This window comes from Aotus nancymaae, unplaced genomic scaffold (assembly GCF_030222135.1).
Source record: "Aotus nancymaae isolate 86718 unplaced genomic scaffold, 86718_ANA_hifiasm-v0.15.2.pri h1tg000033l, whole genome shotgun sequence".
Classification (NCBI taxonomy): domain Eukaryota; kingdom Metazoa; phylum Chordata; class Mammalia; order Primates; family Aotidae; genus Aotus; species Aotus nancymaae.
The window spans coordinates 29,861,249-29,883,200 of NW_026988447.1; the positions used below are offsets into that span (position 1 = coordinate 29,861,249).

Sequence of the window (21,952 nt, forward strand, 5' to 3'; positions counted from 1 at the left end):
TATGTGTTCTTGGCTTAATTTTTCTTTGCTGGAATTTTTTCAACCTTTTTAGTTTTAGGGTTAATGAAATATGTATTCAGTTAGAAAAGCTGGGTAAATATTTTACAAAGTTTATTGGTTCCTAAAATTTACTCCTACATTATTATTTTAGGTGATTTAGAAGTTCTCTATTGCTACTATGACTCTTCGGTTTTCCAATTTTGTGTTTTGCATTTTGTACCTTACAGAGCTATAGATGTTACATATGCTGTCACCATCCTGACTCATTTAACTTTCAAAATAATCCTGTGTAGTTGAAAGACAAACATCATTTAGTCTATTTTAGAAAAAAAGCAGACTGACATTTACAGAAGCAAAATAATTGCTGAAATTTATACTGTTAATAAATATCAGTGCCAAGATTAGAACTCAGTCTTCTGATTATAGTTTCACTATTTCAGAATCTATATTTCAGTACTTGTATAGGATAACATTCCATAACAGATAGCACTTTCTGAGCATTTGTTATGAAACAGACACTTTAGTAACTGCTATCTATGATCTTTCTTCCTTTTAGTAACAGTTCTATGAAGTAGGGATAACTGCATCCATTTTGTAGATGAGAAAACTGAGACTTTGATAGATATAGGGATTTAACCATGATCATACACTAAACGGTGATTAGTACTGATAAAACTTAAACCAAGGCAACCTAACAACACCTGAATAATTCACTACTGCTCTTCCCATATTTTGTAAAATGGATACATCTTAGTAAGTATATGTGTATCAGTTTGTTCTCACGCTGTTAATAAAGACATATCTGAGACCGGGTGGTTTTTAAAGAAAAGAGGTTTAGTTGACTCGCAGTTCTGCATGACTGGAGAGTCCTCAGGAAACCTGCAATCGTAACAGAAGGCACCTCTTCACAGAGCGGCAGGAGACAGAATGAGTGATGAATGAAGGGGGTAATGCCTTATAAAACCATCAGATCTCATGAGAACACACTCACTATCATTCCTCAATGATGAGACATCTGCATAGCCATACAATTAAGATTTACAAAGAGCTATGAGAATGGCAATAGAAAATTATGAGAAGATAATAGAGAAATTAATTTTAACTGGGATTCTATGGTTTTATCTAGAATCATGGCCAATACAACTTTCAACCAAACAGTGAAAGATCATACCAGGTATTAGGATAAGTGAGCTTTCTTCTGTGAACAAAAAAGATACAAGGATTTATTTAGGTTTGTGATATGAAAAGTGACCTACTTTTAATATGTCAATATAGAGGTTATTGGAAAATGAACTAGAGAAGAGAATGACAAGATACAGAAAGACAATGTAGAAAGTATACAGTTAATTCAGGAGACGATTGGGCCAAAACTAAAAATTTCATTTGGTATGGAAAAGAGAAAAATAATAGAAGTTTCTAATGGATCTAGCCATATTCCTTTATTCTTCTTCTGTATATGCAACTTGATTATTTCACAAATACCACTGAGGCACTTTCTTCCATGAATGTTGATGACCTTGAAAATGATATATCTATTCTAAGCCTTATTTCAACTTCAGATCCAACTGTATGTTAGGGAGCTCTACTGAAGAAAACACTCTAGATGTCAAAAATTTATGTTTCTCACCAAATCTTATCTCTCCTCTATCATTTGCATTTCTTACTGAAATACAATTATCTTTTCTCTGTATAATCATCTACTTAACCATTAAAAAACCAAGTACCACAAATAACTACTTTTCATCTTCACATCTTTAAAAACAATCATTAGTGTTAATATTTAGGAAAGATTCACAGAGGAAAAAAATAAGAGTCATCTTCAAGTCAACTCCTTAGCAAATAAAAGCAATCATAATTTTGACTAATCTGGTATAAAATATTTTGCATCTTTTTTTTTACAACTGAGGTTTTTTTGGCAAAATATGCTGCTAGAATTTCTAGCCACTAATAGATAGTGATGCAACCTTGATAAGCAAGAGAAAAAAGATGAAAGTAAAGATGAAAGGAATAATTATTAGTGTACAAGAGAAGAGATTAACAAATGTTCCTCTTTTGCCCACAGCACATCTACCACTATGGATTTTTTGTTTTAGGGACACACATACATTAATTTGATTTATAAATGCTGTTCAATATTATCAAGAACATGGGTTTCATTAGGATATGCCCTCTATAAAAGTATCTAAGAAGGTATATAGGAAATTATTCTTACCTGTTAATCTCTGTTTCCTTCAAGCTAAATGCAGAACTGCAGTCTGACAGTCAAAATATATTACAAAAAATCATATCTTTGTTATTATGAGCTGTAAACAAAGAAACTTAGGTCAGCTCTGGACCAAGCGGATCTAATCAACATCTACAGAACTTTCTACCAAAATTCAAAAGAATATGCATTTTCTCAGCACCACATAGCACTTATTCTAATATCAACCACACAATTGGAAATAAAACACTCTTCAGTAAATGCAAAGAATGGAAATCATAACAAACAATCTCTCAGACTACAGTGCAATCAAAATAGAACTCAGGATTAAAAGACTCATACAAAACCACAGAACTACATGGAAACTGAATAAACTGCTCCTGAATGACTACTGAGTAAATAACTAAATTAAGACAGAGATAAATAAGTTATTTGAAACCAATGAGAACAAAGACACAATGTACCAGAATCTCTGGGACACAGCTAAAGCAGTGTTTAGAGGGAAATTTATAGCACTAAATGCCCTCCTTAGAAAGTGGGAAAGATCTAAAATCAACACCCTAACATCACAAATAAAAGAACTAGAAAAGCAAGAGCAAACAAATTCAAAACCTAGCAGAAGACAAGAAATAACTAAGATCAGAGCAGAACTGAAGGAGACAGAGACACACACACAAAAAGAAAACCTCAAAAAAAATCAGTGAATCCAGGAGCTGGTTTTTGAAAAGATTAATTAAAAACAATAGATCGCTAGCCAGACTAATAAAGAAAAGAGAGAAGAATCAAATAGACACAATAAAAAATGATAAAGGGGAGATCACCACTGATCCCACAGAAATACAAACCACCATCAGAGAATTCTATAAACACCTCTATGCAAATAAACCAGAAATTCTTGAAGAAATGGATAAATTCATGGACACATACACCTCCCAAGACTAAGCCAGAAAGAAGTCAAATCCCTGAATAAACCAATAACAAGTTCTGAACTTGAGACAATAATTAATATCCTGCCAACCAAACAAAAGCCCAGGACTAGAAGGATTCACAGCCGAATTCTACCAGAGGTACAAAGAGGAGCTGGTACCATTTCTTCTGAAATTATTCAAAACAATAGAAAAAACAGAACTCCTCCCTAACTCGTTTTATGAGGGCAGTATCTTCCTGATACCAAAACCCAGCAGAGACACAACAGAAAAAGAAAACTTCTGGCCATAGGCTGAAGAACATTGATGTGAAAATCCTCAATAAAATACTAGCAAACCAAATCTAATAGCAATTTAAAAAACTTATTCACCACAATCAAGATAGCTTAATCCCTTGGATGCAAGGCTGATTTAACTCATGCAAATCAATAAACATAATCCATCACATAAATGGAAGCAATGACAAAAACCACATGATTCTCAATGGTTGCAGAAAAAGCCTTCAATAAAATTCAACACCCCTTCATGCTAAAAAGCACTCAATGAACTAGGTATTGATAGAACATATCTAAAAAATAGTAAGAGCTATTTATGACAAACCCATAGCCAATATCATACTGAATGGGCAAAAGCTAGAAACATTCCCTTTGAAAACCGGCACAAGACAAGGATTCCCTCTCTCACCACTACAATTCTACATAGTATTGGAAGTTCTGGCCAGGCCAATCAGACAAGAAAAAGAAATAAAGAGTATTGAAATAGAAAGAGAGAAAGTCAAATTATCTGTTTGCAGAATATGTGATTGTATATTTAGAAAATCCAATCATCTCAGCTCCAAAACTCCTTAAGCTGAAAAACAACTACAGCAAAGTCTCAGGATACAAAATCAATGTGCAAAAATCACAAGCATTCCTATACACCAATAATAGACAAACAGAGAGCCAAATCATGAGAAAACTCCCATTCACAATTGCTGCAAGACAAAATACCTAGGAATACAACTTACAAGAGATGTGAAGGACCTCTTCAAGGAGAATTACAAACCATTGCTCAAGGAAATAGAGAGGATACAAACAAATGCCCATGGGGAGGAAGAATCAATATTGTGAAAATTGCCATACTGCCTAAAGTAATTTATACATTCAATGCTATTCCAATCAGGCTACCACTGACTTTCTTGACAGAATTAGAAAAAAACTACTTTAAATTTCATAGCAAACCAAAAAAGAGCTTGTATACCCAAGATAATTATTAACAAAAAGAACAAAGCTGGAGGCATCACACTACCTGACTTCAAACTACACTACAATACTACAGTAACCAAAACAGCATGGTACTGGTATAAAAACATATATAGAGACGAACGGAACAGAACAGAGGCCTCGGAAATAACACCACACATCCACAACCATCTGATCTTTGACAAACCTGACAAAAACAAGCAACGGGGAAAGGATTCCCTGTTTAATAAATGGTGTTGGGAAAACTGGCTAGCCATAAGCAGAAAGTGAAACTGGACTCCTCCTTATACTTTATACAAAAATTAACTCAAGATGAATTAAAGACCTAACACCATAAAAACCCTAGGAGAAAACCTAGGCAATACCATTGAGGACATAGGCATTGGGAAAGACTTCATGACTAACACATCAAAAGCAATGGCAACAAAAGCCAAAATTGACAAATGGGATCTAATTAAACTAAAGATCTTCTGTGCAGCAAAAGAAACTATCATCAGAGTGAACAGGTAACCTACAGATGAGAGAACATATTTTGCAATCTATCCATTTGACAAAGGGCTAATATCCAGAATCGACAAGGAACTTCAACAAATTTACAAGAAAAAAAAAAAACCCCATAGGTGGTGGATATGTAACAAACCTGCACGTTCCACATGTATCGTAGAACTTAAAGTATAATTTAAAAATTTTTAAAAATGTCCTAAAAGATATAAAGACAAACCAAAGTGACTGTATTCAAAGTGTTCAAATATATCTCTCATCAAAAAATGTAAAGTAAATTTAAAAACTGGAATATTATCATTATGTAATGTTTGAAAGGAATTATTCTAAAGCATTCAAAATAATCTTTCCTGATGCTTTTGTAGTTCAAGAGTGTGATGACTGGGTGATCACACACATGTGTGAGATGTGCCACCCTTGAACCTTGTTACAGCATTGGCACATTATCCGTTTGTCATGAAATAAAAAGAAGAAAAATAATGTCTCCTAAAATTTCTAAAGAGAAAAACAAATTATAATCATTAAATATCAACTTTTTTTCAGATTCATCATCTGCTCTGAAAATATCAAAATTTTAAGTCAAAACAATTAAACAAAAATGTTTTGAAAGCTTATTCACATTTATTTAAATATTTTAGTAAAAAGAAAACCATTTTCAATGATCACAGAAAAGAAGAATGGAATTTGATCACAATTTTTTTTCCCTAGAATATATTTGACACCACATATTCATTCAAATAAAATCAGACTCGCATCTTAATTTGTTTATTTGTATAAAAATATGCCAGAGAATAGGCTGACAAAATATTTATTATTATATTTTATACTGACAAGCACTAGGGAGCCTTAAGCTATGACTTTTCTTATTTATGATATCAGTTGTCCTTACCTGATAGTGTCTGAAAACATACACATTTGTGATTCAAATTATAAAAATATAGTTAAAGATAAAGGAAAAATGGATGGAAGAAAACAGGATGAAAAAGCCATTTGATAGTTAATAAGATTAAAACATTTATTTCTGTTGTATGTAGGTGTTTATTTATTTAAGAATAAAACATAGATCTACCTGAACAAGCAGTACACAAGGAGAGAAAATAAAATATAGCATTTGCCACTTAACTGCTCTTTTCATTATTAAAAATAATAGCATTTTATAAATTTCATACGCAGTTGCATTTTTAGACTTTTATGATACCTGCAATTTATTTTTAAGTTTTGTTAAAGGGAATTAAGAGTTCTATACACAATAGTCTAGGTCATTTGATCACAAACCATATTTTATTCTGATTATGTAATGCCAGAATTATTCCATTTTTTGGGAAATTCAAGCTATTCTTACACGTCTTATTACTGTATGTTTGCATACGATCAGCACCCCCCATCACCGCCTTCAATAAGCAACATGGGGATAGTGAATCAGAGATAATTACGTTCTATTTTCTTCTGAAATTCTACTCATGAATCAGTTAATTTATATGGAGATCTGGTAAGCTCACCATGCCATTTGTACTTCTTAATCCTTCTTTTATTAGCTATACTTATGAGAAAATTATACCATTATTTTCCTACAAGCCTCAAGGCTCTATTAATTTGTATAGTCAAAAATACTTTCAAGTGGCCTTCCTTTCTGATTGAAGAATTATTCATACTGTGTCTCAGTTTGACTGAATGTGTCTCATTATTTATATGTGTACACTTTATTCTGTGGGTAAGAATAAGCGCTGAGGAAAGCATGGTCTTAAAAGGTCCTGAAATTTGTTGTTTATATCAGTGGTTCTTGGTCTGTATCCATCAGTGCTATGACTACCCCCTCTCAAAGGCTGGAGTAATTTTTTATAGTCATTTATTAACATTATTTTTATTAAGACAAGGTTGATTTATGAGAGAGTGGAGAAAGAGATTGTGTCTTCTAAACTCTGAATTTCTGTCAGTTAATCTAACAGTTGTGGAAGATTTCTAGTCTTACATGGCAACAATAAAAAGAGTATTTGGAAAATAGAACTATGCCCATTGATTAATAATTTGTTTCCCCCCTTCCCCTGGCACGCAGTAGGCCTCTAACATTGAAATTTCATTTCCACTGATATTTCTGAGCTGTTAAATTAACAGAGTTTATTTATTCCAGGTCTTCTCTTTATGTTCCAATCTTTGTAAAAACCTCAAGGTTTAAATGAGCACTTAAAACACCATTTTATTCTTTTGCCAAATTCTTTGTTATGTAGATTGAAGGAAATTTAAACTCTTAATCTCAGTAAAATAACAGAAGCATATACATTAAGGAAGTATAAATTGAAAAGTTGCATATTTTCCAAGGGGATATGTCACTATGCCAAGTGAGTCCTGTAGATTTCAGGGGAACAGTTCAGCCTGGGACATAGCTAGTGAGCTCAAGAGGGGGGCTACTGTGACAAGAAATAGTGCCAAAGACAGAGTAATGGGAGATGAAGTAAAAAACTGAAACTGAAACCCAGTTTTTGTTAGCATTTGGAACATCATAAGATAATTTGGGTTAATAAATCAAACACAGATGTTGAACAGTTTTGAACAGATATATAATGTGCTAAATTATATTCTATCACCATCACTATAGATGGTGAGCACTGAAATGAGTCTAGACTGTAAACTTAGTAGAATATTGTTTTAAGGCATGACAATAATCCAGGTAAGAGATGATGGCAGCTTTTAAGTAGTAGAGATGAGAAAAATGATTTGATTCTGGTTATTTTTGAAAGATTTTCTGATAGATTTGATGTGAGTGTGAAAGAAAGAGAGATACTAGAGCCCATTCAAGAATGTTGGCTTAGTCAAATACAAGGATGACATTGCCATTTGTGTCATGGAAAGACTTCCACAGCAATTGCATCTGGTAAAGGTGAGAAGTTCAGTTTTGAAGATGTCAAGTGTAATTTGCTTATTAATTATCTAGGAGTGTGTGTGTGTGTGTGTGTGTGTGTGTGTGTGCATCTATCCTGGCATTTAAATATATATGGACAGAATTTATATAAGTCTATACTGAAGTTATAAATTTGAAAGTTGTCTGCACAGAAAATGGTATTCAAAGTCCTGAACACTGAATATGATTACCCAATGAGTTAGTGTGTATAGAAAAGAGGCGAAGAAAGAGGGAGAGAAGCTTGAAGTGGCTGATGATGTCACAGGAAACAAGGACAGGAGTAAGGTCAGCAGAAACCAAGGTCAGCCAAGTCTAAGAAGTAGTTAAAGAGGAAGGGAGTAATTTGCTGGGAGAAATAATGTTTATACATCAAGTAGATTGCTGACACAAAACAGATGGTTAGAATTAGCAATATTGATAGTCCCTGATGATTTGTAAAAGAGTCGTACATACCAATATACAAACGAATTCTGGTGAAAATGTGCCCAATGGAAGCTGTTATAGTAGTCTCAAAAGAGAATGGAGAAATGATAATCCAATAGGAGATGGAGAATATAACACTTTATAGGAATTTACCATAAATAGGAAGGAGAAAATGAGGTCAAGAGAAGCTTCACTTTTTCTTTTTCATTTATAGGGTGAATAATGACATGTTTTAAATCATAAGAATTACTAGTAAAGAGCAGAAATATTAAAACATACCAAAGAAACATGAATCTTTGGAGCAATGTTCTTAAGTAGGTAAGGTAGAATGGGATCTAGAGGGAAGGAAAAATTTAAGAACACAGGATTCAACCATATCAATAGAAGGATGATCAGAATTACGTGGGCACCACTTCTGGAAGTAGGTATATAAAGTGATGGGATTTCATGAGAATTTTTTTTTATTGACTTCAATTTAATCAGTATTTGAAAAGCGTACATTAGTTGGTCCGAGTGTTGTGGGTTATTGTTAAGCTGAAAAGTGTACATTTATGTGTTCCTATATATTAAAAGTGCTTATCTGCTCAAACTGCTAATATTGTCTATGTAATAAACATCTGGAAAGAGTTAAAACACATCTAAAATTAGTCAATTTAAAATATGCTCCACAAATTTGATTGTAATCTACTTACCTACTTATTTTCTGCCATCTACTTACCAAACCAGCCTGCTCCCTACCTCACTCTTGTTTTCTGTCTTTAGAAAATTTAAAATCCATGAGAAAATTTAACCAAGATAATTTGTGCATGTGTGTGGGTAAAGTGAAGGGTGTAGATAACTGCTCTTTTCAAGTCATACATTTTCTGTAGTAAATAAAAGAAATCATGTTTAAATTTCTTGTGGGTGTGCATATGTAAAGATTGCAAAGTTATAGGTAATCGCTATTCACATTTGCTTTGCAATGCTCACAATTTATAATAGAAAATCTATCTGCTTTTGTATGTCAAGGACATAGAAAAAATGCAAGTGTTTATAAATTAAAGAAAGAAATCAAAGCCAGAAGACTGGGAAATTGTAGGAAGATTAATAATATCATTGAAAATACAATTTGCCTGTACAGAAAATCCTATTTTCTAGCAGAAATATTAATATCAGAGATGTCTAAATAGGTTATTTAAAGATTAAATTTCAAGGGATGGAGGAGTAAGAACAAAAACAAAGTCGAATAAATAACAACTAACATTGCAGAAACTTGTGATCTTACAGATGACTGTTATCTACTTAAATATCTTTTGATTATAATAAATGGAAAATATTATTCAGAGTTCTATATTTTGAAAGAATTTGCGGAGATCCTTAAGCACATTTTCTTTAAATTAGGCCAGAGTTATTTAAGACACCCTGTGGTGCCAAATAATGGGCAAGTGCCAGAAAAAGTACATAAATTTAATATGTATAAGCAGGATCTTAAATCCTGGCTCTGCAGAGAGGGCAAAGATGGAGTTCATTTTCACACATAAGATTAATGAACGTGACTATCTTTTCATTTCATTTTATTCCTTCTAAAATGTTAGCGTATTTTCAGGAAATGGATGAAATATGCCTCATTATTTCCATACGTTACAAATACATAAATATGGCAATCACATTCATATAGATTATGTGATGAACTCTGCAGGAATTTACAGACTTGACAGGTTATGTTTTTCTTTTTGGAATTTTTGAATTCCTAAAGAGGCTTCATCTTTCCCCTAAATGTCTTTTTGGGGAACTGCGTTCATGCCTGGAGGAGTTTTATTTTGTAAGTACTAGATACTATTATCTTTCATTTTTCTACTTGCTTCATCAGATAATAGCAAAACAAATGAATGAGACAGTGTTTACCTATCTTAAAATTAGGAGTTTTTTGGCTTTCAAATGTGCTTCAGAATAGAATAGTAAAGATATTTTTCTAGCTAAACAGTGTGCAACCATGGTTTGTCTACCAAGTTTAAGTTTATATGGCATTCACCAGGGAGAAATATGATCTTCAGTTATACTTGTCAAACTTCTATCTATAAGGCCAAAATATAATTTTTTGCTAACTGACTGAGATTTAAAGTATAACTTCTATTCAATAGTAAAGATGAATTTTTTTCCCATAGTCTACTTTCCTTAGAAGTGATATTATATTATTTCATAGCTTACTGTATTTGTAGTTTTTGTCACTGAACATAAATTTTAAACTTCTTGAAGACAAAAAACTAAACTGTTATATTTGTCTTTATAGCTGCCAGTACCCAGAAAGTGTTAATTGACCAAATATCAGGTCTTAAATTAATATTTCTTAACTAAGTAAGGTATCATTTTAATTTGTGTGTTTGAGATAGTAATAAACTTCATGTGAACAGTTTCTGCTAGTGTGGAGAAAAGGAGGAAATAAAATATTTCAATCAAAAAAGCATCAAAATTTTATGATAATTGAAAGTAATTAAGGAGACTCAACAGTCAAGTGATTTAGAAGATTTTTAGATTTCAAGCCTGGAGCATAGTAATATTGCCAACCTAAGTAAAGTTAATTTGTGGAGTAGAATTTTTTTATGTATTTTTGTCCATTGAGATTTTGGTGTATCAGAGGGGCCAGAATTAATTTTAGGATTCATAGTTGTCAGCAAGGGTATGGGAAAGTTTACATTAACTGGAGCCAGAATGTGAGAGTAACAAGAGCAAAGGCTGTGACAGAACATTGTAGAACTTGCTGACTATGAAGCCATATTCTAAACTCCTCGGTGGGACCTCAACCTTTTCATTAAAGGATGTAGAGAAATAGGAATGCTTTTATACTATTGGTGTGGAAGACAGTGAGGCAATTCCTCAAGGATCTAGAACAAGAAATATCATTTGACCAGCAATTCCATTACTGGGTATATACCCAAAGGATTATAAATCATTCTACTCTAAAGACACATGCACATCTATGTTTATTGTGTCACTGTTCACAGTAGCAAAGACTTGGAACCAACTCAAATGTCCATCAATGATAGACTGGATAAAGAAAATGTGACACATATACACCATGGAACACTATGACACCATAGAAAAGGATGAGTTCATGTCCTTTGCAGGGACACGAATGAAGCTGGAAACCATCATTCTCAGCAAACTAACACAAGAACAAAAAACAAACACCACATATTCTCACTCACAGGAGGGAGTTGAGCAATGTGTGTGAACACATGGCACAGGGAGGGGAACATCACACACCGGGGCCTGTCGGGGGGTGGGGGTTGCGGGGAGGGATAGCATTAGGAGAAATACCTAATGTAGATGGCAGGTTGATGGGTGCAGCAAACCACCATGGCCCATGTATACCAGTGTAACAAACCTGCACATTCTGCACATGTACCCCAGAACTTAAAGTATAGCAAAAAAAAAAAAAAAATTCAATTAGATTAAAAAAATAAATAAGTTGTAAAGGTCATCTGCTGAGAATCAGCAAAAACATCTTGGGAATAGGAAGGAGTGGAAAATTGTGGCAATTGTTCACATGACAAATACCAAGCTTAATTATAAATACTAAATGTAAGATACCACCATTATCAGTGCAGTAGTATTAAAATTAATATTGACTACTTGGCATTCTGCTATAATTTTATTTTATTTCATTCTTCACAATGCTATCAGGGAGGCACTATTATTAATATTTTTTCTTACTTTATAGAAGAGAGGACTAGGAATTAGACTAATTAAGGAAGTCACCAAACATCACACAAAAAGCAGAGGTGAAATTTTTTACTTGAACTTTGGCTAACTCATGACTTCGCTTTTAACTATCACAAAATATTGATATACCATGGCTTACAAATATTATCAATTTTATAGTCATTTTATTTTTTTGCTCCATGCTCTAAACTGTGAATGTTGGATATTTCCTGTTACAAAGAAACAGACCAATGAAACAGTTGTAGATGTGGCACAAATCTCTCTACATCGCTCCCTCTTTTTCTCAGTCTCTTTTATCTTCCATAGAAAGGAAAAAAACAAAATAAACGACATCTCTTCTGCACTAAGTAAGGATGTAAGAAGGAATGCTACTTTAATATTTTGCTCCAAGCAGAGAAAAGTCTATAGGCAATGGCACAATACCTGCGTCAAACAGCCATTTTGTCAGAGAGGCTATTGATTAGAATGCCTCTGAAATTTTTGCACTGTTTTTTGTTCTTTCTTTTTTTGGCTCTGGTCTCAACTATAAACTTGGAAAGGCACTTTCTTCAGCTGATTCAACTGGTTGATCCCATGTCTCCCCTCACATAATTTGTGGAAGGATATATCTACTTGAGAGGTAGTTGGATATAGGCGTTAAGGGTCCAGGTTCTGAAAACAGACTGAGTTTAAATTCCAGCTCCATCACTTACTTACTTAGTCCCAAGATAAAATTTATTAAGATTTATCTGCCCCAGTTTCTTCATCTTTAAAATGGAATTACTAACCATATCACCTACAAGATGGATTGTTAAGAGGATCACATGAATTATGTGTTATAATTCTTCGTGTCCAGTATATCCTAAGATTTAACACTTGCAATCAAAGAGATAGTTGATCATAAATGTTGACTGTTACCAAAAATTAAAAAATAACTCTATATAAGTCCAAAATAACATTTTTTCAATAGCATAGAACTCTGGTCAAAATCTTGCACCAGCACTGCTAGATCTTCCATGGACTGATTTTTTTTTTGCTTACTATGACAAAATATGCTGCTTGCCTCCTGCTGGGCCCCGTCCCCAAATGGAAGATATAACCTGCTTTTCAAGTCACACAACATGAGGCAGCTTTTCCCGTAAACCAGGTTCCGATGGAGAAGGGGTTTATCCAACCTGATATGTATTAAAGAAACTAAGCAAAATGAAACTTAAGCCTTGGAGACAAAGTTCTACTTTATTTGTCATTTTCAGGATTTGAGCCACAGGGGCAAATGCTAATTTATACACAAGTTGTTTTCCCTATTCCCTGATGGTGTGCCAAAGTTTCAGTAAAGAATGAGAATGTTAATGAAAGAGCCTATCATCTTCAAGTGTTGAATTCAATATTCATGTTGCATTCGAGGTAATTTCATGAGGAACTGTGGCATTTATTTGTCTTTCTCAACCTAAAGGACTTATAAATGAAAATAATATTTGTCGAATTAAACCTTGTGTACTATATATAATGCTATACAGAATCATAAGCACTGTGTACACTTTTGGAAGCAATGTAGCTCAAACAGTTTCAGAATACGGACACCTGAGATAATCACTAAAAGGAAACATTCTCCTTGTATAAATTTAAAAAATAAATAGAAAACTTTTTTTCTCTTTTAATATTTTTGGCTTTACCTAAAGCTTTATAATTTAATTTATATTAGAATATATAAGAATGGGGAAAATACCGTAGCAAAGCATTTAAGTTCATTGGAGAGCTGCAGTCTGTCCAGACCATGCTGAAGTGTCTGATTTGCTGCACGGATGGCAGTGAGTGAAAAAGTGATGTACAGAGACCTCTAGAGACTGGAAAGCTTAACTACAGTTAATACTATGCAGATATGCTTCAATGCTGTACTGTAATTGAACTACTCAGGGAGCTATAACACAGCTATAAAGAGAACAAGGTACTATTCTATTTCTAGTGATGTGGTTAAAATCAGCTTTCTCAAAAGCTTTATGCTTTTGGCTATTTTCTCTTTAATGAGTTAATTAAGGTAAAATATGCTGTACATTTGCTCTACTGCAAAAACAATGATTAAACCACAGATGTTCATACCAAAAACATATAAATTATCAATGTGTACGGAATGTTTATTTTTAGAAAATCTTAGTAAGCATTTACCTGCTGCCATGATATAGGATATTCTATTTACCTTAGGTTTTACTTACTTGTATTGGAAAGAAAATCTGTTGATATCATGTTTATTTTCTTTTTCTGATATATTGGACTCCTCCTTTTGATACCTTTGATTATGGCTGGTAGATTTCTTTAAATATTCACTAATAACCCTATAAGAACTTATTGGAATGGAAAAACACAGTTTACAATATTGTAAACACATTTTACAATCAGTTTTGTCTTCATTTCAACTAATTTTTTTGCTCAGTATACTAAGTTATGAATATTGAATATTTCCTGCTAGAAAGAAACAGATCAATTAAACACGTATACCTGCTCTAATTCTGTCTCCATCTCCATCTTTCTTCTTTTCCTTTCTCTCTGTCTGGCAGATGTGTGTGTTTTAGTGTATTAGTCATTGACATTAGTCAGGTTCTCCCACAGAACAATATCAATATCCAATATGAAGAGTGTGGGGTGTGTTTATGTGTTAAGGAAGAGAGGGAGAAAGAGAGAAAGAGAGAGAAACACAGAGAGAGAGATTTTATTTTATTTTATTTATTTTATTTATTTTATTATTGGGACTAGCAAGTTCAAAGTCTCTGGGGCAGGTTGACAGGTTTGAGATCCCAGGGAAGAGCTGATGTTTTAGTCTCTAGCCCAAAGGCAATCTAAGGGAAAATTTCCTTTCAAGGCTTTCAACCAACTGGATGAAGTCCACTCACATTTGGGAGAGTAATCTATCTTCCTCAAAGTCTATTGATTTCAATGTTAATCACATCTGAAAGATACCTGTATTGCAACAGCTAGACTACTATGTGACCAAACACTGAGCACCATGGCGTAGCCAAGCTGACACATAAAACTGACCATTCTACTGAGTGATTCTGACAACTTTATAAAATTTGACTATTCTAAGTGAACCAAAACAACCCAAAGCAAGCAAAATATGAACATAAATATACACTCAAATAATACAATTATACAATGACTAGCGATTATTTATAGTATGAATTCTACCTAATCACAGTAAAATATTTCTCACAAAGACAAACATTGCAAAGTGCTTACCTTGCAGTTAAAGTTCACTGCTATCTGATGTTTAGTCTCCCATATTCTTTTACTACTTATTTCATGTTAAAGAATAAATCAGAATTTATAATTAACCTATTTTTATAATCACACCCAAGTGCTAGTTATTGAATCAAGACAGATATGTTTTTCATGGATTACAGATCTTTTTTTCTTATAGACATGTGGATTGAGACATATTTCCTTTATATTTCAAATAAAACTGGACATATACTCAAAGCCAAACATGTCATTTATTATTGAAGATGTAAATAAGGATAATGTGCTTGCTAATAATTTTATAATCTTTATTTTTTTAATCCTAAGTAATGTAATACAGTTGAACTATATTGACACAAAGTGATGGCTCTTGGTTTGAAATTGAATTTTAATTAATATTACCTATGTGAAAATACTTGAATTATATTAGTGATACTGTCTTCAGCCACCATTATATATTTAAATATGAATTTGATATAAAATGCTCACTGACTTTGGCCTTTAAAACCTGTTAATACTACTCGCATATTACACTATAGCATATTCTAAAAGTACTTTTGCTGAGCATTCTCATTTGGGTAGGCGTCTGCATTCTCTTAATATGCAATGAATAAAATATGACTATGGACTCATTTGACTAATTTAAAAAATTGCTCATGCACATGAAGTATCTTGTATAAGGTCATATTGCAATTTAGTATTCATGCCAGAAGTAAAACCTACATTTACTAGTTTTGAATGTAGTGTATAATCACTTGAGATTTACCAAGTAGGGATCAGGTAACTGGAGAAAAGACTGCATGCATTTTTTGAAAAACATGTTTACATCATTGTATTTATTTACTTAGCCTTATTGAGGTATAACTGACAAAATTGCAATATGTTACATATATGCAATATGATTATTGAGTATATGCCTACATTGTGAAATGATAACCAGTCAGTTTACACATTCATCACCACACATCATTGCCATTTTGTGTGTTGGGGGAGGGGTGCTGAGGACATTTAAGATCTACTCTAGCAAATTTTAAGTAAACAATTCAGTATTTTAACTATAGTTGCCATGCTGTATAGCACATCTTCAGAATTTATTCATCGAGCAATTGAAAGTTTATTCCCTTTTACCTGGATCTCTCCACGTTCCCCACCTTCCCAGTTCCTGAAACCACCTTTCTAATCTACTTTTGAGAGTTGAGCTTTCTTAGATTTAGATTGCACATATAAGTGAGATGATACAATATTTATGACTTTCTGTGCCTGGCTTAGTTTATTTAGCATGATGTCTTCCAGGTTTATCCATGCTGTTGCAGGTGTTCCTTAATGTTTTTGGCTGAATAATATTTCACTGTGTATATGTATACCATGTTTTCTTTAGTAATTCATTAATCTATATACTTCTTAATTCCTTAAAGACCTGAGGAAATGGCAGTATAATACCTCATCTATATGTTATTGATGGTAACACATCAGAGTCTATGTAAGTATCTGATAGAGATACTTTCGATATAGCTAGGAAAATGCATAGTAAGATAAATTTCTGAACAGCAGTTCTGTGTTTTGTTTTGTTGTAAAGCTAAGTAGGTTCTTAATTTAGTTTAAGGCTAAATTGTAATCATGATCCGTAGTTAATGGACTGATTTTCTTTCATTCTGAATCCAAATGTAGTACAAAATTGAATGAGAAGTATTTTAATACAAAGTAAGCAGAGGTGCAGCATTAGATGGGCCAGATGAAATCTGAATGCAGAAAGTATTGAGTGAGAAATGAGAATAAAAAAATAAAAACGGAAATGAGCACAGTACTGATAAAAGCTATAAAAAGTAGCAGGGCACAAAAATTTGACAAAATGGAAAGGGCTATTTAGGAAATAGAAACATTGTGAAGAATCGGGATCGCTTTATCTCTGAGCCTTCTTTCATCTCAAAGTAGGAATCATGTATCAAATTACCCCAGGCAGTAATATGGCTGGAATAGCTGCTAATTGGAAAAAAAAACAGTCATCAATGTTGATGGTAATGTGTTGGACACTGCCCATGCAAGGCATACTGAATATGAGAGAGACCATCTTAATATAACTTCAGGTTAACTATAACTGACTGATAAAGAGATGTATTTCTGAAATCAGACGTGAGAGAATGCAAGGGGCACCGTGATAATAACCTTCTCCGAAATGGGCTAGAAACACGTGGTTACCAAGTTTGAAGTTGGTGCAAATAAGACATAATTTTTCCTTATTTCACCTTTTTCAGAGTGAAATTTTTCCTTATTGTCCCTTTTTCAGGGACAATCCTAAAATATCTTACTTGCATTAATAACATTTGTTTGACTTTTATATATCTAGTTTTGACAAATAAAAAAGATGAGAAGAATTTTTTTTTGAAATGTTAGCCAAATTCTTTTTTTAAAAAAATATATTTTGTTAGGAGTTGGTTTTATGGCTCGATTTCTATTTGTAATTTAATTTTTATCTTAAGCTTTTAATTTTTAAAAATATTTAGTTTTTTTGTGGGTACATAGTAGGTAGACATGGGGTACATGAGATACCTTAATATAGGCATGCAGTGCTTAATAATACCATGGTAAATGGGGTATTCATTCCCTCAGTAATGTATCTTTTGTGTTACAAACAATTCTATTATATGATTCTGATTATTTTTAAATGCATAGTTAAATTATAATTGACTACAGTGACCCATTTGTGCTACCAAATACAAGGTCTTATTCATTCTTTCTATAATAACTACTTACATAATCACTAACCGTCCTCACTTTTCCTTCCCCCTCTGCTACCTTTCCCAGCCTCCAGTAACCCTCCTCTTGCTCTCAATTTTCATGAGTTCAATTGTTTTATTTTTTAGCTCCCACAAATAAATGAGAACATGCAAAGTTTGTATTTCTGTCTTATTTTACTTAACATAATGATATTCAGTTCCATTCATGTTGTTGCAAGTTACAGAATCTCATTCTTTTTTATGACTGAATAATACTCCATTGTGTATATGTGCCTCATTTTCTTTAATCATTCATCTGTACATGGATATTTAGGTTGCTTCAAAATTTTGGCTATTGTGAACAGTGATGCAAAAAACATGGGAGTGCATATATCCCTTTGATATACTGATTTCCTTTCTTTTGGGTATACACGTAGCAGTTTGATTGCTGGATTATATTGTAGCTCTATTTTTTATTTTATGAAGAACCTCCGAACCGTTCTCCACAGTCGTTTTACTAATTTACATTTCCACCAACAGTATATGGGGTTCTCTTTTCATCGTATCTTTGCCAGCTTTGTTATTGCCTGTCTTCTGGATAAAAGCCTTTTAACTGGGATGAGATGATATTTCATCATACCTTTGATTTGCATTTCTGTGATGATGAGTGACATGGAGCACCTTTTCATATGCCTGTTTGCCATTGTTACGACTTTTGAAAAGTGTCTATTCAAAATTTTTACCTAGTTTCTAATTGAATTATTAGATTTTTACTTATAGAATTGTTTGAGCCCCTTATATATTCTGGTTATGAATACTTACTCAGTGGATAGATAGCAAATATTTTCTCCCATTCTATGGGTGGTCTCTTCACTTTGCTGATTTTTTCCTTTGCTGTGCAGAGGCTTTTTAACTTGATGTAATCCCTTTTGTTTATTTTTGCTTTGATTGACTGTGTATTATTCAATAAATTTTTGCCCAAACCAATGTTCTGGAGAGTTTCTTCAACATTTTCTTGTAGTAGTTTTACAGCTTGAAGTCTTAGATTTACATCTTTAATCCATTTTGATTTTATTTTTGTATATGGTGAGCGATATGAGCCTAGCGTTTTTGCTCTGCGTATGGATAACCTGTTTATCCAGCATCACTAATTGAGGGAATTGTCTTTTCCCCAATGTATGATCTTAGCACCTTTGCCAAAAAGGCGTTCACTGTAGGTGTATGAATTTGTTTCTGGGTTCTCTATTCTGTTCCATTGGTCTATGCATCTGTTTTGATGCCAGTACCATGCTGTTTTGATTACTATAACCCTGTAGCATAATTTGAAATCATGTAATATGATTCGTCCAGTTTTGTTCTTTTTGCTTAGGATACCTTTGGCTATTCTGGGTCTTTTGTGGTTCCATATAAATTTTAGAATTTTTTTTTTCTATTTCTGTAAAGAATGTCATTGGTATTTTGATAGGGATTGCACTGAATCTGTACTTTGCATAGTATAGATATTTTTATAAATATTGATTTTTCCAATCTATGAATATGGAATATCTCTCCATATTTTTGTGTCCTCTTCAATGTCTTTTTCAATATTTCATAGTTTTCATTGTAGAGATCTTTCACTTTTTTAATTTCATGTGTGGCTATTGTAAATGGGATTACTATTCATTTCTCTTACAGATTGTTCACTTTTGGCATATAAAAATGCTACTGATTTTTGTATGTTGATTTTGTATCTTGCAACTTTACTGAATTTTTTTTTATCAACATCAAGTTTTTTTGGATGGAATCTTTAGATTTTTTCTGAATGTAAGTTATATTATCCGCAAACAAGGATAATTTGTCTTCTTCTTTTTCAATTTGGAGGCTATTTCTTTCTCTTGTCTGATTGCTCTGTCTAGGGCTCCTAATACTATATTAAATAGCAATGGTGAAATTAGGTATCTTTGTCATGGTCCAGATCTAAGAGGAAAGACTTTCAGTTTTTGCTGATTTGGTATTATGCAAATTATGGGTCTGTTATATATGGCTTTTATTATGTTGAAATATGTTTTTATGATACTCAGCTCTTTGAGGATTTTTATCATGAAAAGATGTTGAATTTATTATGTTCTTTTTTCAGCATCAATTGAAATGATCATACAGTTTTTGTCCTTCATTCTGTTGTTAACATGTATATATTGATTTATTTGTATATGTCTACCAACCTTGCATCCCTGGAATAAATCCCACATAGTCATGATGAATGATCTTTTTCATGTATTATTGAATTTAGTTTGCTAGTATTTTTTTTAAGGATTTCGTATCAAAATATATCAGAGCTATTGGGCTGTAGTCTTTCTTTATTTGAATGTCTTCATCTGGTTTTGGTATCGGGATAATATTGGCCTCATAGAATGAGTTTGGAAGTATTTTCTCCTCTGTTTTTCAGATTAGTCTGAGTAGGATGGGTATTTTTCTTTAAATGTTTAATGGAATTCAGCAGTAAAGCCACAGGGTCTCAGACTTTTCTTCACCATCTGACTTTTTATTATAGCTTTGATCACATTACTTCATATTGGTCTGTTTGTGTTTTGGATATCTTCATAGTACAATCTTGGTAGGTTGTATATGTCTTGGAATTTACCCATTTCCTCTGTATTTTCCAACTATTGACATATAATTGCTCATGGTAGCCACAGATGATCCTTTGAATTTCTGCAGTATCAGCTGCAATGTCTCCTTCAACTCTGATTTTATTTGATTCTTCACTTTTCTATTCTTAGTCTGGTTAAAGGTTTGTCAATTTTGTTTAACTTTGCAAAATGATAAGTTTTCATTTCATTAATCTATTGTATTCTTCATTTGAGTTTCATTTATTTCTTCTCTGATTTTTATTATATATTTTCTTCTACCAATTTGGTTTTCAGTTTGCTCTTGCTTTTCTAATTCTTTAAGATGCATCATTCTGTTATTTGTTAGAACGTTTTCTTCTTTTTTGAAGTATACATTCATAGCTATAAATTTCCCTCTTAGTACTGCTTTTGCTGTATTCCACAGGTATTAGTATGTTGTGTTTCCATTATCATTGTTTAAATAATGCTTTTCAATTTTATTCTACATTTCTTTATTGATTTATTCGTTATTTAGGAGCATATTGTTTCATCTTCTTGTGTTTGTATAGTTTCCAAAATTCCTCCTGTTATCGATTTCTTGTTTTATTCATTTGTCATCAGAGAAAATGCTTGATATTACTTTAAATTTTTGGAATGTTTAAAAACCTGTTTTGTGACCTATCCTTGAGAATGATTCATGTGCTGAGGAAGATAATGTATATTCTGCCACTGTTGGATGAAATACTTTGTAAATATCTGTTAGGTATGTTGATTATATACTGCAGTTTAATTCTGGTTTTTCTTTGTTGATTTCCTATCTGGATAGTCTGTCCAATGCTGAAAATAAGGTATTTCAGTCTCCAACTATTATTGTATTGAGATATATATCTCTCTAGATCCAATAACATTTGCTTTATATATCTGGATTATCTGGGTGCTCCAGCATTGGGTGGATATATATTTACAATTGTTATGTCCTCTTGGTAAGTTGAACCTTTTATCGTTAAATAATGGCTTTCTTTGTCTTGTCTTAAAGGTTTTTCTTTTTAATCTATTTTGGCTGTTACAAGAATAGCTACTTTTGCTCTTCTTTGATTTCAATTGGCCTGAAATGTCTTTTTCCATCTCTTTATTTTCAGTCTTTGTGTATGTTTATAGGTGAAGTGTGTTTCTTGGAAGCAACATATCATTGGATCTTGTTTATCTTTTGATTTGAGAGTTTAGTCCATTTCTATTCAATGTTATAATTGATAAGTAAGGACTTACTCGTGAAATTGTGTTATTTGTTTTCTGGTTGTTTTGTGGTCTTCTCTTCCTTCATTTCCTTCTTGTATTCCTTTTAGTGAAGGTGATTTTCTCTGCTGGTATGATTTAATTTCTTGCTTTTTACATTTTGTGTATTTGTTGTATAATTTTTGAATTGAGGATACCATGAGGCTTACAAATACTATCTTATAACTCACTACTTAAAACTGATGACAATTTAACCCTGTTGCTTAAACAAGCAAAATAAAACTAATAAAAATTCTGCACTTTAATTTTGTTCCC

General features: G+C 32.6%; 1 non-coding gene across 1 annotated transcript; it reads left to right on the forward strand.

The window, feature by feature from the left end:
- Window positions 1-5,224: 5,224 nt before the first annotated feature.
- LOC135277870 (small nucleolar RNA U13) lies at window positions 5,225-5,328 on the forward strand. Its single transcript, XR_010345445.1, has one exon. It is a non-coding gene; the product is annotated as a small nucleolar RNA U13 (small nucleolar RNA).
- Window positions 5,329-21,952: the final 16,624 nt, after the last annotated feature.